Genomic DNA, 11,703 nt, shown 5'->3' on the forward strand with positions numbered 1-11,703 from the left:
CCACTGTATAGCCCCTATGAGAACCTGTAAGTCATTCAGGTTGTCACGGCTGTGTCCGCCAAGATGACCTTCTGCAGCCGAATCAGATGCTTCTCCACCAGGGTACCTAAATACTTGATAGGAAACATTCTTTGAGTCTTGTCCTCCCCCACTTTGAGGCCTCTTGCTAACAACCCCTCCCAAAGGTCCTTTTCTATGTCGGGTGTTAATTTTTCCCCGGCTACCAAAATGTCATCCATATACTGATACACCATGAGCTGTGGGTACTTCTCTCGAAAGGGTCTCAGGGCCAAGGCGACATACATCTGACAAATGGTGGGGAAATTTTTCATACCTTGTGGCAGTACAGTCCATTGGTACCGCCTTGCCGGTTCTGCATTATTAACAGCTAGGACCGTCATGGCGAACGTAGGTGAATCATCTGGATGTGGAGGAATGCTAAAGAAGCAGTCCTTCAGGTCAACTAGTAGACATTGCAGGAGTCAGGAACTATGAATGGTAAAGGTAATCCTGGCTGTAAAGGCCCCATATCCTGCAAAACTGCACTGACTCCTCGTAAATCGTGCAGCAGTCACCATTGACCTGACTTCTTTTTGATTACAAAAATAGGGCAGTTCCACAGGCTCGTGGATGGTACCAAATGTCCCATAGCGACCTCCCGATCAACTAATTCGTTAACAGCTTTCAGTTTGTCCAGAGCGAGGGGCCACTGAGAAATCCATACTGGGTTCATCACTTTTCCAGGTCATTTTCCAGTAGGTTACTTTCCCAGCGGCCCCAACTAAAAATCCATACCACCATCTTACTTGTCTTCAATGGAAATGTGCGCACCGAGAGCAGTAAGTGCGTCACGCCCAAGCAGTGTAATCGGAATGTCCATGACATATGGCCGAATTGGGCTCAACTCCTTCCAGCTGCCATCCTCGTCTTGATAACTAAGAATAATGGGATATACACTACGGTGTCCCACCGAAATCCCGCCAATCCCTCTAACCATGGCCGTGGACGCTGTCACAGGCCACCGCACCGGCCACTTCCCTACGGGCATGGCAGTCACATCCACGCCTGAATCCAACAATGCATCACAGTACCACTTCAGTGGCGTCGGTGTCAACAATCCTGTGATGCGAACCTGAACTGGAATGAGAGGTCTATTTTTAACCAGCTCAAGAGAGAGGGCCATAAGCGGAAGTCCCACCTGTGGTGTAGGCAGACAGCCAGTTGCCCTAGCCAGGATCTGACTGCCATTTGTAGACTGAGGAGATACTTCCACCCCCACATCTACTGCCCCTGCCCCAACTACAACGGTTCCAGGTCTCACCGGCTGTTCTAGTGTTTCACAGCTCCATGTTTGGGACAGCGGGGGACCTTCTTTGACCTTTAAATGTGCTCCTGATCCGGCCTTGGCCACGGTGCTCTCCAGGAGAGCTGGGCCATTTCGTTGTTCTCCGTCGGGACGATTGTACTGCGCTGCTGGGAGCGATGTCCCGCCCTCGCCCCAGCCAATTCGTTTCCCTGATATCGACTTGGGCAGATGCGAGCTACATGAGGTCCACCACACACCCAACAGGTTAATGATCTATGTGTAGCCTGTGTTCGAGTTGGACATTCTTTACGGATGTGGCCTGACTTCCCGCACCTATAGCACTGCGCTCTACCTAAAACTACCTGCTGTGAAGCTGCCAGAAGAGGCGCCTGTTTCACATGCCTACCGTGCTGAATTCCCCGTTCTATCAGTTCTGCTGCTGAAGCTGTTGCTGGCAGGCTGTCCAACACGCATTTATACTCCGGCATTGCTCCTGAGCGCAAGCAGTCGCACAAGACAGCTTCTCGAGCCACTGCGGGCAGGCTGCTACTGTTGACTGCAGCCTGGAGGCGATCGGCAAAGGGACCAAAACTCTCACCGGGCTTCTGCCGTACCAAGGTATAACTGGGCTCTTTCGTTACCATACTACCCACGCGTTCAAAGGCCTCTCTCCCTATCCCAGCTGCAATCATCAGTGCAGGTGTCGGTAACTCTAACTGCTGCTGTGGTGATATCCACTGGCCCTGCCCAATTATTTGATCCAATTCCAACCCATGGCCCAGGTGTCCCTCATCCATCTGTGCTTGTATAATAATCGCCTCTGCCTGAGCCCTCACCTGCTGCTCCCACACTGTACATTGTGCTGGTGTTAAGACTGCCCTGGCCGTCTGCCGCCAATCAAACATTAGCGGTCCCGACATTGCGATGGTATCTAGAAGCAGCTGTGCTCTTGATCCCAATATCCCTTCTGATTGAATAGCTGATCTCAACTGCAACAGAATTTTATAATCTACAGGATTCCATTGACGGGTCCCATCTGGACCCACCAGGACCGGAAAAGCTGCTAAGGGCAGGGGTGCATCAGGCTCAATGGTCTGCAGCTGACAGCCTGTTAATACACCATCCTTAGCCTTGATAAGCCACTCCCTTCCAGTTTCTTGCAGGGCGTCATTTAAGGTAGCGCCCCTGGTGTTCATCACCACCCTCCTTGTTGCCCACTCTGCTCTTCGAGCATCTATACCCATTCCTTTTACCGTGCCTTGCATGTTATGCAGCAGGTGCTGCACCGCGCTCTGTGCAGCTGCATTCTCTTCCGCACTCAATTCCTGTTCCGCCTGCCCAGCCCCTTCTCCTCCAATCACTGGCTTCAGTTGCTCTTGTCCCTTCCCCTTTTGCTCCAATCGCAGATTGGCTGCCTCCGTCCCTCCGTCACTCCCCCCAGCATACCAGGGAGGGGCCATGGGTGTCATTACTGAAACAGCGGTGGGCATGGGCACTGTTCCAGGAACATATGAGAACGCGGGTGTAGCCCCAGTAGCCCTCCAATTAGACACTGCGGGAGGCCACACAGGCGTCGCCCAAAGCACATCATCCTCCACCCCCGATGCGGCCCCCCTGGCCCCGCCACTCCTTCCAGATGGATCCATTTCCGACTCCTCCTCCTGTAGCCCAGCCTCTGACTCTGCCTTGCCGCCATGTTCAATTTCGGCTGCATCCTCCTGCCTCCCCTTCGCAGGCTCCAGACCCCACTTCGCTGGTTCCACACCCCCTTTCACAGGTTCCATTTTCCCCTTCACAGGCTCCTCTCCGATTCCTCGCCTTCCTCCTCAAGCTGACCTAACACCAATTCCCGAGCCAGACGCCAACACCGCTCCTCCGTTCCCACTGCTTTAAGAGCTCTTTCTAAGCTTCCCAAGGTAGCAGCAATATCCACCACTTTTTTCGTTCCCTCCTCCCACAACTCCTCTGCCGCCTTATCTAAATTCCTACAGGATAAGCACTCCGTAGGAGTACTCCCGTAACCACAGCGCTGAACCCAATTAATCAATGCCGTGAGGGATTTCGACTATAGCGAAACCCCTGCCTGCTATCCCAGCACCTTCAGCATACTCACCACTTGCTGCACAGAAGCCACAATGTGAGCTGCTATCCCCTCATCCGTGTGCGCACACCTAATCACGTCGGGATCACTAATTGTTGCTAACCTCCACACAATTCCAGCCTGGTCAATAACACCCTATCAAGCCCCTCTCCTCTGCAACGTACCCAGCACAAGGAACACGAGAGACGCACGCCATAGGGTATAGCTGAAAGGCCAATTTAATGCTGCGCAACAGCTACCTATATACCGTGACACGCGACCGCCCCGTGAACCCGTGATCCATCAAGTACCACCCAGAACCACCCCCTGTAACTACCACCCACCTTAGCCCAAGTACCACCCACACCAAGTACCGCCCACACTCAGTAAGGATATAGTTAAAATAATGCTGTTGTTAACCTAAACAGTTTTTGGTTTCTTTTCCTGGTGTTATGTTTGCTTCTGCTGCTCCCCTAAGTACTAATAATAAGAGTTCCTACTCTGATGGAGGGGAAGAGGTAGAATAAATCAGTGGCATCCAAATTCCTTTGCCAGGAGACATACAATGTTCATCTTTGTTTTTCACTCTTCTTTTTTACTTTTCACATATTTGATGTTTTCTATAATGCTTTCAAACTTTGTTCTTTCTTCAGTGGTCTGTAACATTACACCTGACTTTACTACTTATGATGAGTTTTATATTTGCAAAAACTTTGGACTTTTTATCACTCCTACAAAGAGTTTTGCCCAGCTGCCAGTCTGCATTTCTTTAACTGATCATCATCTGAGATCAGGACCAGTCTCTGCTGTTGTACCAGGGCTGTTATTCCTATTACTACCTCACTGTGTTAGAATCACAGAACAAGTACTTCCTACTTTAAAAATAATTAGGGATAGCTGTCTCATTATTAGAATGCCCTTACAGCTAAATAATGTAAACACAATACCTAAAGTGAATCCCAAATCCTGGACCCAGCTCAGATGCAACAGTACCACGTGTCAGACATGCAGTAGAGTAACATCCAGACCTCCAAAAACATGAAGAATTCTCCAGAGATGTGACATCTGCCTCTGGAAGTCAGAAACTTTTAAGAGATTTCATATTGGTTGCCCAGAAGCAGAAAAATTCTGAGTGATACACATAATGATTTGGTATTTTCAAATTGATTGGCTAGAAATCTATGTATTGACATCATAAATACAGGAAAAGGTTCAAAGCAGTTTTGGAGCAAGTATCCTTAGTCATCGCTGAAGGGGGACTGACACATGCTAAGCCTGAAATATTAAATCTGTCAGCACGCAATACATGGGAATTTTGATATTCTGCAGAGCAGTATGCCTCAAATAGTAATCAAGGCTCGTGCTATTTTTTAAGAAAAAGAGTAAACAAAAAATATTACAATAATCACAAAATTCAGCATGTTCTGTGCATGGGGCTTAATATTACTGTGTGAATTATTATACATGAACTTATGTGAAGTTCTGAACTGGAGATCGTTCTTTTGATACACAAAATGGGTAAATATGAAGAAAACATATTACAAATAGAGACAAAGCTTAGTTAGGATCCATTGTTGCTTTTAAACTTTGTTTTTGGCTACTAGTCATTCATATTTCATTTGAATATATCACTCATTTACTTACTGACTAAGGAGATTTTGGAGAATCTCTACAAAGCAAATACAGTCTGACTCTATGCCTGAGTTTAATAGGTGTCTTCTACTGGACTTGGATCAATATAAACAGTGTCTGATAGTTATTTTGCATGTAATTCTGCTTATCAGCTATCCTAGTTGTTCAGCTTTGGAAGTACTGAACATTCAAACTGCTTTAACACCTCTAAATTAAAGTCTGATCATAAGAACTCCTACAGCAAACAGTAAACTCAGAGCTTTATAAAAGTAAAATTAGTTGGAGATAATAAATAATTTACTCACAAATAACTGGCATTTTTAAATAACTAAACACATTACAAGCCCTGACATATTCTGACAGGAATTTTTTGTTTTGATAAAGGTGTTTTGTTTTTTTTTCACCACAGAGCTTTCCACTATATTATTTGACCAGCTCTTCAAGAGAAATCCAGTAATGACAAAAACATGCAATTATCTTTAATCACCCTATTTGCCTATTTTACTGAGGTCATTGAGAGTGGCTCCATGTTCAGTTTTGGTCTACTTGTCAAAGATAAATAATTCAGCAAGAAATCAAAGAGATAATGGTGGTTACTACATTCAGAAAATTAAAAAGTTGTATCCTCCTTCTCTCCAGAACCATAATATGTTCACTCTTCTTACTCCAAGTCCAAGTTTCTAGCCTGTATGACGCAAAGGATGAGTATGTGTTGAAAGGATCACTTCTTTAAAACTTGCAAATTTCATCATTTCTGTACATCCATTTTTAAAAGTGAATTAATTTTACTTTAATTCCTTGATAAAATTAAGAAAGTGGGGTCCATTCTACCCACAAAGTCTTTAAGCATTGGGTGACCAATGTCCTTGAATAGACTGTGAATTCCAGGTGCAGTTCTTGTGCTAGGTAGTAATATTTTGTACAGGTGGAGATTGCTGGGTAATCCAGACCCCATATGAAGATTAAATAAGCCAGAAATTGTCAGAGAGTGTCTCAGGTTGCCCTGAGGTCGATAAGCTAACCACTCCTAATGCTATGGTGCAATCAGACCGTGGTGCTCAATAATACCCCCCGTCTGCAAACAGCCCAGGGAAGCTCTGCCTCCTTGGTGCTCCATATTGTGTGGTGCATTGCTTGTGGTTCTCTGCTACATGAGGACTTTGGTATGTGTCTCTTGTTGCCAGAAGGCCTGATTACCCTTACTTTGAACCCTACATTAATGTGAGTAATTGCAACATTTTTATCTCTCTAAATCATCCTCTGTTCATCCAGGAACTCTCCCCTTCTTTCCTCATTCCATAAAAATATCTGGAATCACTGTCTGAAGGTACATATCTGCGCTGAATTACTTAGCTCCTTTGTTCATTCCTTTTTGTTCTTCCCTGCTCAATATCCATTACACAAATAAATGTTTGTTTATGTAATCCTCTGAGTTTTTTGCTTGTTTGTTTGTTAGATTGGTTAGAGGTTTATTTGCTTTTTTTGGATAGCAAGCTAATTCCTTCTCATATAAGATCTAAATGTAATTTTGGAAGCGGCTCACTCCGGTCATAAGGCTGGATAAGACAGCATCTCAGGTCTGCCATATATAAACTGTCAGCTCTGTCCCAGAAAGCATGCCCTCAGGCAAAGCCTTTTCAGTTTCTGGTTAAAAATATCATGCTGCCAGGCTGGGAAAAAAAAAACAAAACCAAAACCAAACAAACAACAACAAAAAACCTGAACATCATGGAAAACATGATGTATTTGAACATGAAGTAATTGTATTATGTTAGTGTGGATGTGATCGCCTATGTGTAGAGTCACCAACAACCATGGGCACTGTTTGATCTGAAGACCAGGAGCTGAATTCAGTTGGTCATGATATACAGCTAGGAACTCTTTCTGTAATCACTTAACCTGTCACACCATTAAGAGTATTGGTTTTCTTTACAGAACTTCAGCAGAAACTATATATGTGTTTGTAACAGTCAATGAAAGGCTTAACTGTGTATTGTGCTGTAGCATCTCTACCCTGAATAAGGCAGTATTAGGTATAAACACAGTCTTGCACAAGGAAAAAGAAAGGGAACTTGGTCTCAATTTTCACACTGATGCTTCTTTGCTCCAGCAAAGTGAAAGACTCAAAGGGTACTTCTTATTAGTAACTTTTCTCATGGTGTGCTATTTCCATGCTTATGGCGGTGCTAAATGCTCAGATGCAGACAACAGCTACTACTGTAAAACACCATGTAGTTCCCTGGGAAAAGAAAAATGCATGGTACTCTCTAGATCAAGCCAACTTATACCAAAGCACCATGAAAAAATAAATTGTTACCTGTCTGTAATTTATTTTTATTTTTCGAAAGGATTGTTAATGAAGTAGTGACTAACAGACTAACACCAGCTTCTAGTGACCATTGGTAATCACCAATGTGTATTTTACCAGCGTTTTGATTTCTGGGGTTTGTATTGTATTTTGTTTATAGCTCCAAGACCTTTTGCATCAGAAGGGTTGGAAATACCTTCAGAAAAAGGTGAGTGAAAACAGTAACTGCCACTCACATAAATCTCATGTGTCTCTCTTGGATGATAACATACAATCTAGATATCCTACAGTGAACTTCATTCATACAATTCTAAACATTTTGTAAAGGAGACTGTAAATATCATCTTCTTTTTCTAAAAAATGCATGAATATGGAATGCAGTATTCAAGCTTATATTGAAAAGCAATGGTAGATGTAGAAGCTGAAGCATTGATCCACCAGCTTCACTCTCTTAAAGGCTTAAAGAAAATTGCTCCCCAATTTACTCCATTCTTTCAATGGTTTGAGTTGTAAGGACTTCCTGAGGTATTCACTCACTCTGTCTTTATAAGCCTTCCATTAATTAATCTAATGAAATTCAGCCAAATTGACATCATTACTTTGAGGTAGTACAGCATGACTTACGTGTGATAAAAGAACAACACTGTTCTGGCAGGCCTTCGTATGGACAAGTGCGAACACTTTATAGCATCCCATGTAAAACTGGACCCAGTGCTAGACACACCTTTACAAATAAAGATATCAGCCATTTTCTTAAATGTTCCCAAGCTGAGTTTTTGCTGGTTGTTGTCTTCATAACAACTATATTTTGAGTAACATTTGAAGACTATTGAAAGTATACTGTCATTAAGATGTTGGAAGCTGAAGCCTCTTCCTCTTCCCCCTCCACCTCCCAGCCTCAACCATTCAGAATACGGAGGACTGAATTATCAGTGCAGCTTGATGTGGTCATCCTTAGTCATCCTTGTTTTTTTTTTTTACACTCCCCACATACCCTTTGGTTTTGTGCGTGTTCATGTATGTCACCAACTAAGAACATTTTCAGTGGACACTGATACAATTACTGCTCCTATTTGGTTCACTGCAAGGCTGTAGATGATCTCTGCTCATAGAAGAATGGCATTGAACAAATGGTGATGGTGTGATTTAAGGCAGTCAGGATTATCACAGTATTTACATCCCAGGGGAGTTTCTGTCTGTCCAGCCTGGCAGATGCTACCAGTTCTTTATTTTTACATATCCTTTGGCTTTCAAATAATGAATCTATTTATAATGAGGTCTCTAGTGGAGATACTTTGAAAATGTTAATGAACTCTCTACAAAAAGAAGGGGAAAAAAAGAATGAAAAAAAAGGCAGAAAAGAAAAGAAAAAAAGAAAAAAGAAGAGAAAAAAGGGAAAGGAAAAAGAGGAAGCCTAAAGCAATCATAATGGAACAAATACCATCTCAGTAATTCCCTTTCATTCTTTCAACAATCTGTCTTTCAGTGGGGAACATTATCTACAATTAGGTGACACTCACCTGCCCTTGGGCTATACAAATGTTGGAACAAAGTCTTAGTCCAATCTCATGTACACAAGACTCTTGTTTAATCCAGGATGTAGCTGATATAATTCACCTGGAATTTACACAATGCTGGTAACAAAAGGTGAGCAAACCTACTGACTGCCATGCCTTTTTTTTCTTGTACATAAACAAACGATCACATGAGATGCATGACTGACACAATTTGTAAAATATTTGGAAGGCTTAAGTGCTTGATTTTGTTATCATTAAAACTCTGAAGTATAAGAAATGTAAAATAGCAAACATTTTCACACACATTGCCAGTGCTCCTGACTCACCACTTGTGGACAATATTTTCTTGGAAGGGGGGAAGAGGAAGGATAAGGACTTCAGCTACTTACACCATTAAGTTCAGATGCTACCGAACAAATCACTGTGCTCAAAGACACTGAAGGTTTGGGTCAGCATTACTTTGAACATAAACATCCATTTCCCATTCAATCACCTGTGCCAATTTATTTATTTATTTATTGCATTAATAAATCTAATCTGCGAGTTTCAATATAAGAGCATAAATATACTGTGAATATTAAGTAGTTTTTAGAAACTCTGAATGTAGGGCAGGCTTCTAGAATTGCTGATCACATGTAGCTGTCAGTAGCCTCTTTGGTAACAGTATGTATGTTCTTAGTGTTTGGAAATTAGACTAGCTCTGTGAGTTCTTTCAGCTTCTGGTCCTGGACATTAGAGTTTTGACCACTGTTCTATGAGTATGAGAAATACAGAATAGCAAATTAAAAAAAAAAAAAGAGAGAGAGAGAGAGAGAAAAGACCAAAAAGACCAAAGCCAAACCATTGCTGTAGTTGCTTCTATGTAAACTTGTATACTTTATAGTGAACCATAAAGCCTCTTTTCTTTTGTTCAACTCTTAATTGTCCGGGAAAATACTAAGGATTCTGTGCTTTTTGAAATATTACCCCAATAATTTAACTCCCTATAGTTGGGAAGTACTTAATTAAAATGAGAAAAAAGGTTTTAACAACGCGTTAGTTATAATGATAGGGTTCAAGGTGGTGAAAGGGTAGGACTGCACACCACAAAGAAAGCATCTTTTTTGACTGTCAATTATTTTGTTCTTAACAGGATGACACAAGGCACAAGAAAAACTGATGAGGCAGGCAATTGTCTTCTACCCTGTTGGCCACCGGGCCAATTTTTCAGAGCCCAGGAAATGCTGGAGCTTTCATCTTGTGCCACTTGCTGTTTTTGTGGATGTTGTCTTTGGAGAATGACTTAGTGCTGGTACTGTTTAAGCACCTGTAAAATTTCTTTTCCACAAATAAAAACACCAGCAGAAATATTTGCTTCTCGTGTGCTACTGATAACCAAGAAGGTTTGGGTCAGCATTACTTTGAACATAAACATCCATTTCCCATTCAATCACCTGTGCCAAAAATCAGTGTCATGGGCTCCGTGCAAACTTGCTGAAGCTCTTTTATGAAGTCTGTTTATTAGAATAAAAGTGTGCCTTTTCCCAACTACACATGAGGTTTTGGTGTTTCACAGTGATAGCTGTGTACTAGTGATGGCTCCTGCTTGCTGTGAGTAGACAGGGCTACAGTCTTGCTGGGATTTGTAGGTGTTGGCTGCATATTGCTGATATCACAGACTATATGCTTCTACTAAAAAGTAGTTCTGAAGCAGTTTTCAACTCAAAAGGGAAATCCTGGCTTTTCTGAAGCAAAGGAGAGGAAAGGAATTCCACTGACAGTGAAGACAGGATTCCACTTCTGGGATTCATCCATAGCTATGCACTTGTACAAGTGGCAGCATAACAGCAGCCTCACAGAGATAGCTTATGGAACAATTCGTACTTGCAGACCTGATTCTGAAAGAACAGTTCTCCAAATCACTCTGCTCTCACCTCGCCCCAGTGTAAGAGGTCCCCATAGGAGTTTCTTCTGAGGACTATCCATTTTATGCTGGCAGCTGGAACTAACAGGAGGGCTGTTCCGAAAGTAATGCTCTCATGTTATGATGTTGGTCCATGACATTAGAGGTAGATGTTGGCAGTAGGACAGCAGAGTTGAACCTTCCCTCCAACATCCCATTACTTGTTGTTGCTGTGTGACAGGTGGCAGCAGAGGGGCAGTCTGTCAGAATGGTGTCTGACATGGAAGTGCGCATGAAGCAAAGGTGCGTCACTGAATTCCTCCGTGCAGAAAAAATGGCACCCACTGACATTCATCAGTACTTGGTGAATGTTTATGGAGACCAAACAGTGGGTGTGAACACAGTGAACTGGTGGGTGGTGTGTTTCAGCAGTGGCGACAGCAACAGTCGGTCACCTCCTGTGGTATAGATGTTTATAAGCACAGCATGCAGGCACTTGTTCATCACTGCCAAAATGCACAGCTAGTGGTGGTGATAATGTTGAAAAAATAGCATTTTGTATGAGAATTTGCTCTATCAAATAGTCTTTGTGTCTTTTGTGGTTTCCATGGAAACAAATAGGAGGCATTACTTTTTTTTGTGATATACCTATAAAGATTTAAAGTGGATAAAGATCCACTTTCCTTCTAACCTTAGTCCCTTCCTTTTATATTTGGGTTTTGCTGCTGAAACAGGTTTATCTTTTTAAAATCAGTCAGATTCATGGAAGTCCATGATTTTGCCTGAGCTCTCAGGATGAGAAGCTTCGGGACTATGAAATCAGCAGGTGAATGGGGCAAAATGGGGAGGGAAGAAGTGTTACTGCTACATTATTACCAGTCTTTCTAGAACTCTCCTATTCTCCCCTTAGTTATCTTAAACGATAGTGTTCACAGCAGGTTTTTCTGTTTTAATGGGAGAGAAGCTTTTATTTCTTAG

This window comes from Meleagris gallopavo, chromosome Z (genome assembly GCF_000146605.3).
Source record: "Meleagris gallopavo isolate NT-WF06-2002-E0010 breed Aviagen turkey brand Nicholas breeding stock chromosome Z, Turkey_5.1, whole genome shotgun sequence".
Classification (NCBI taxonomy): Eukaryota; Metazoa; Chordata; class Aves; order Galliformes; family Phasianidae; genus Meleagris; species Meleagris gallopavo.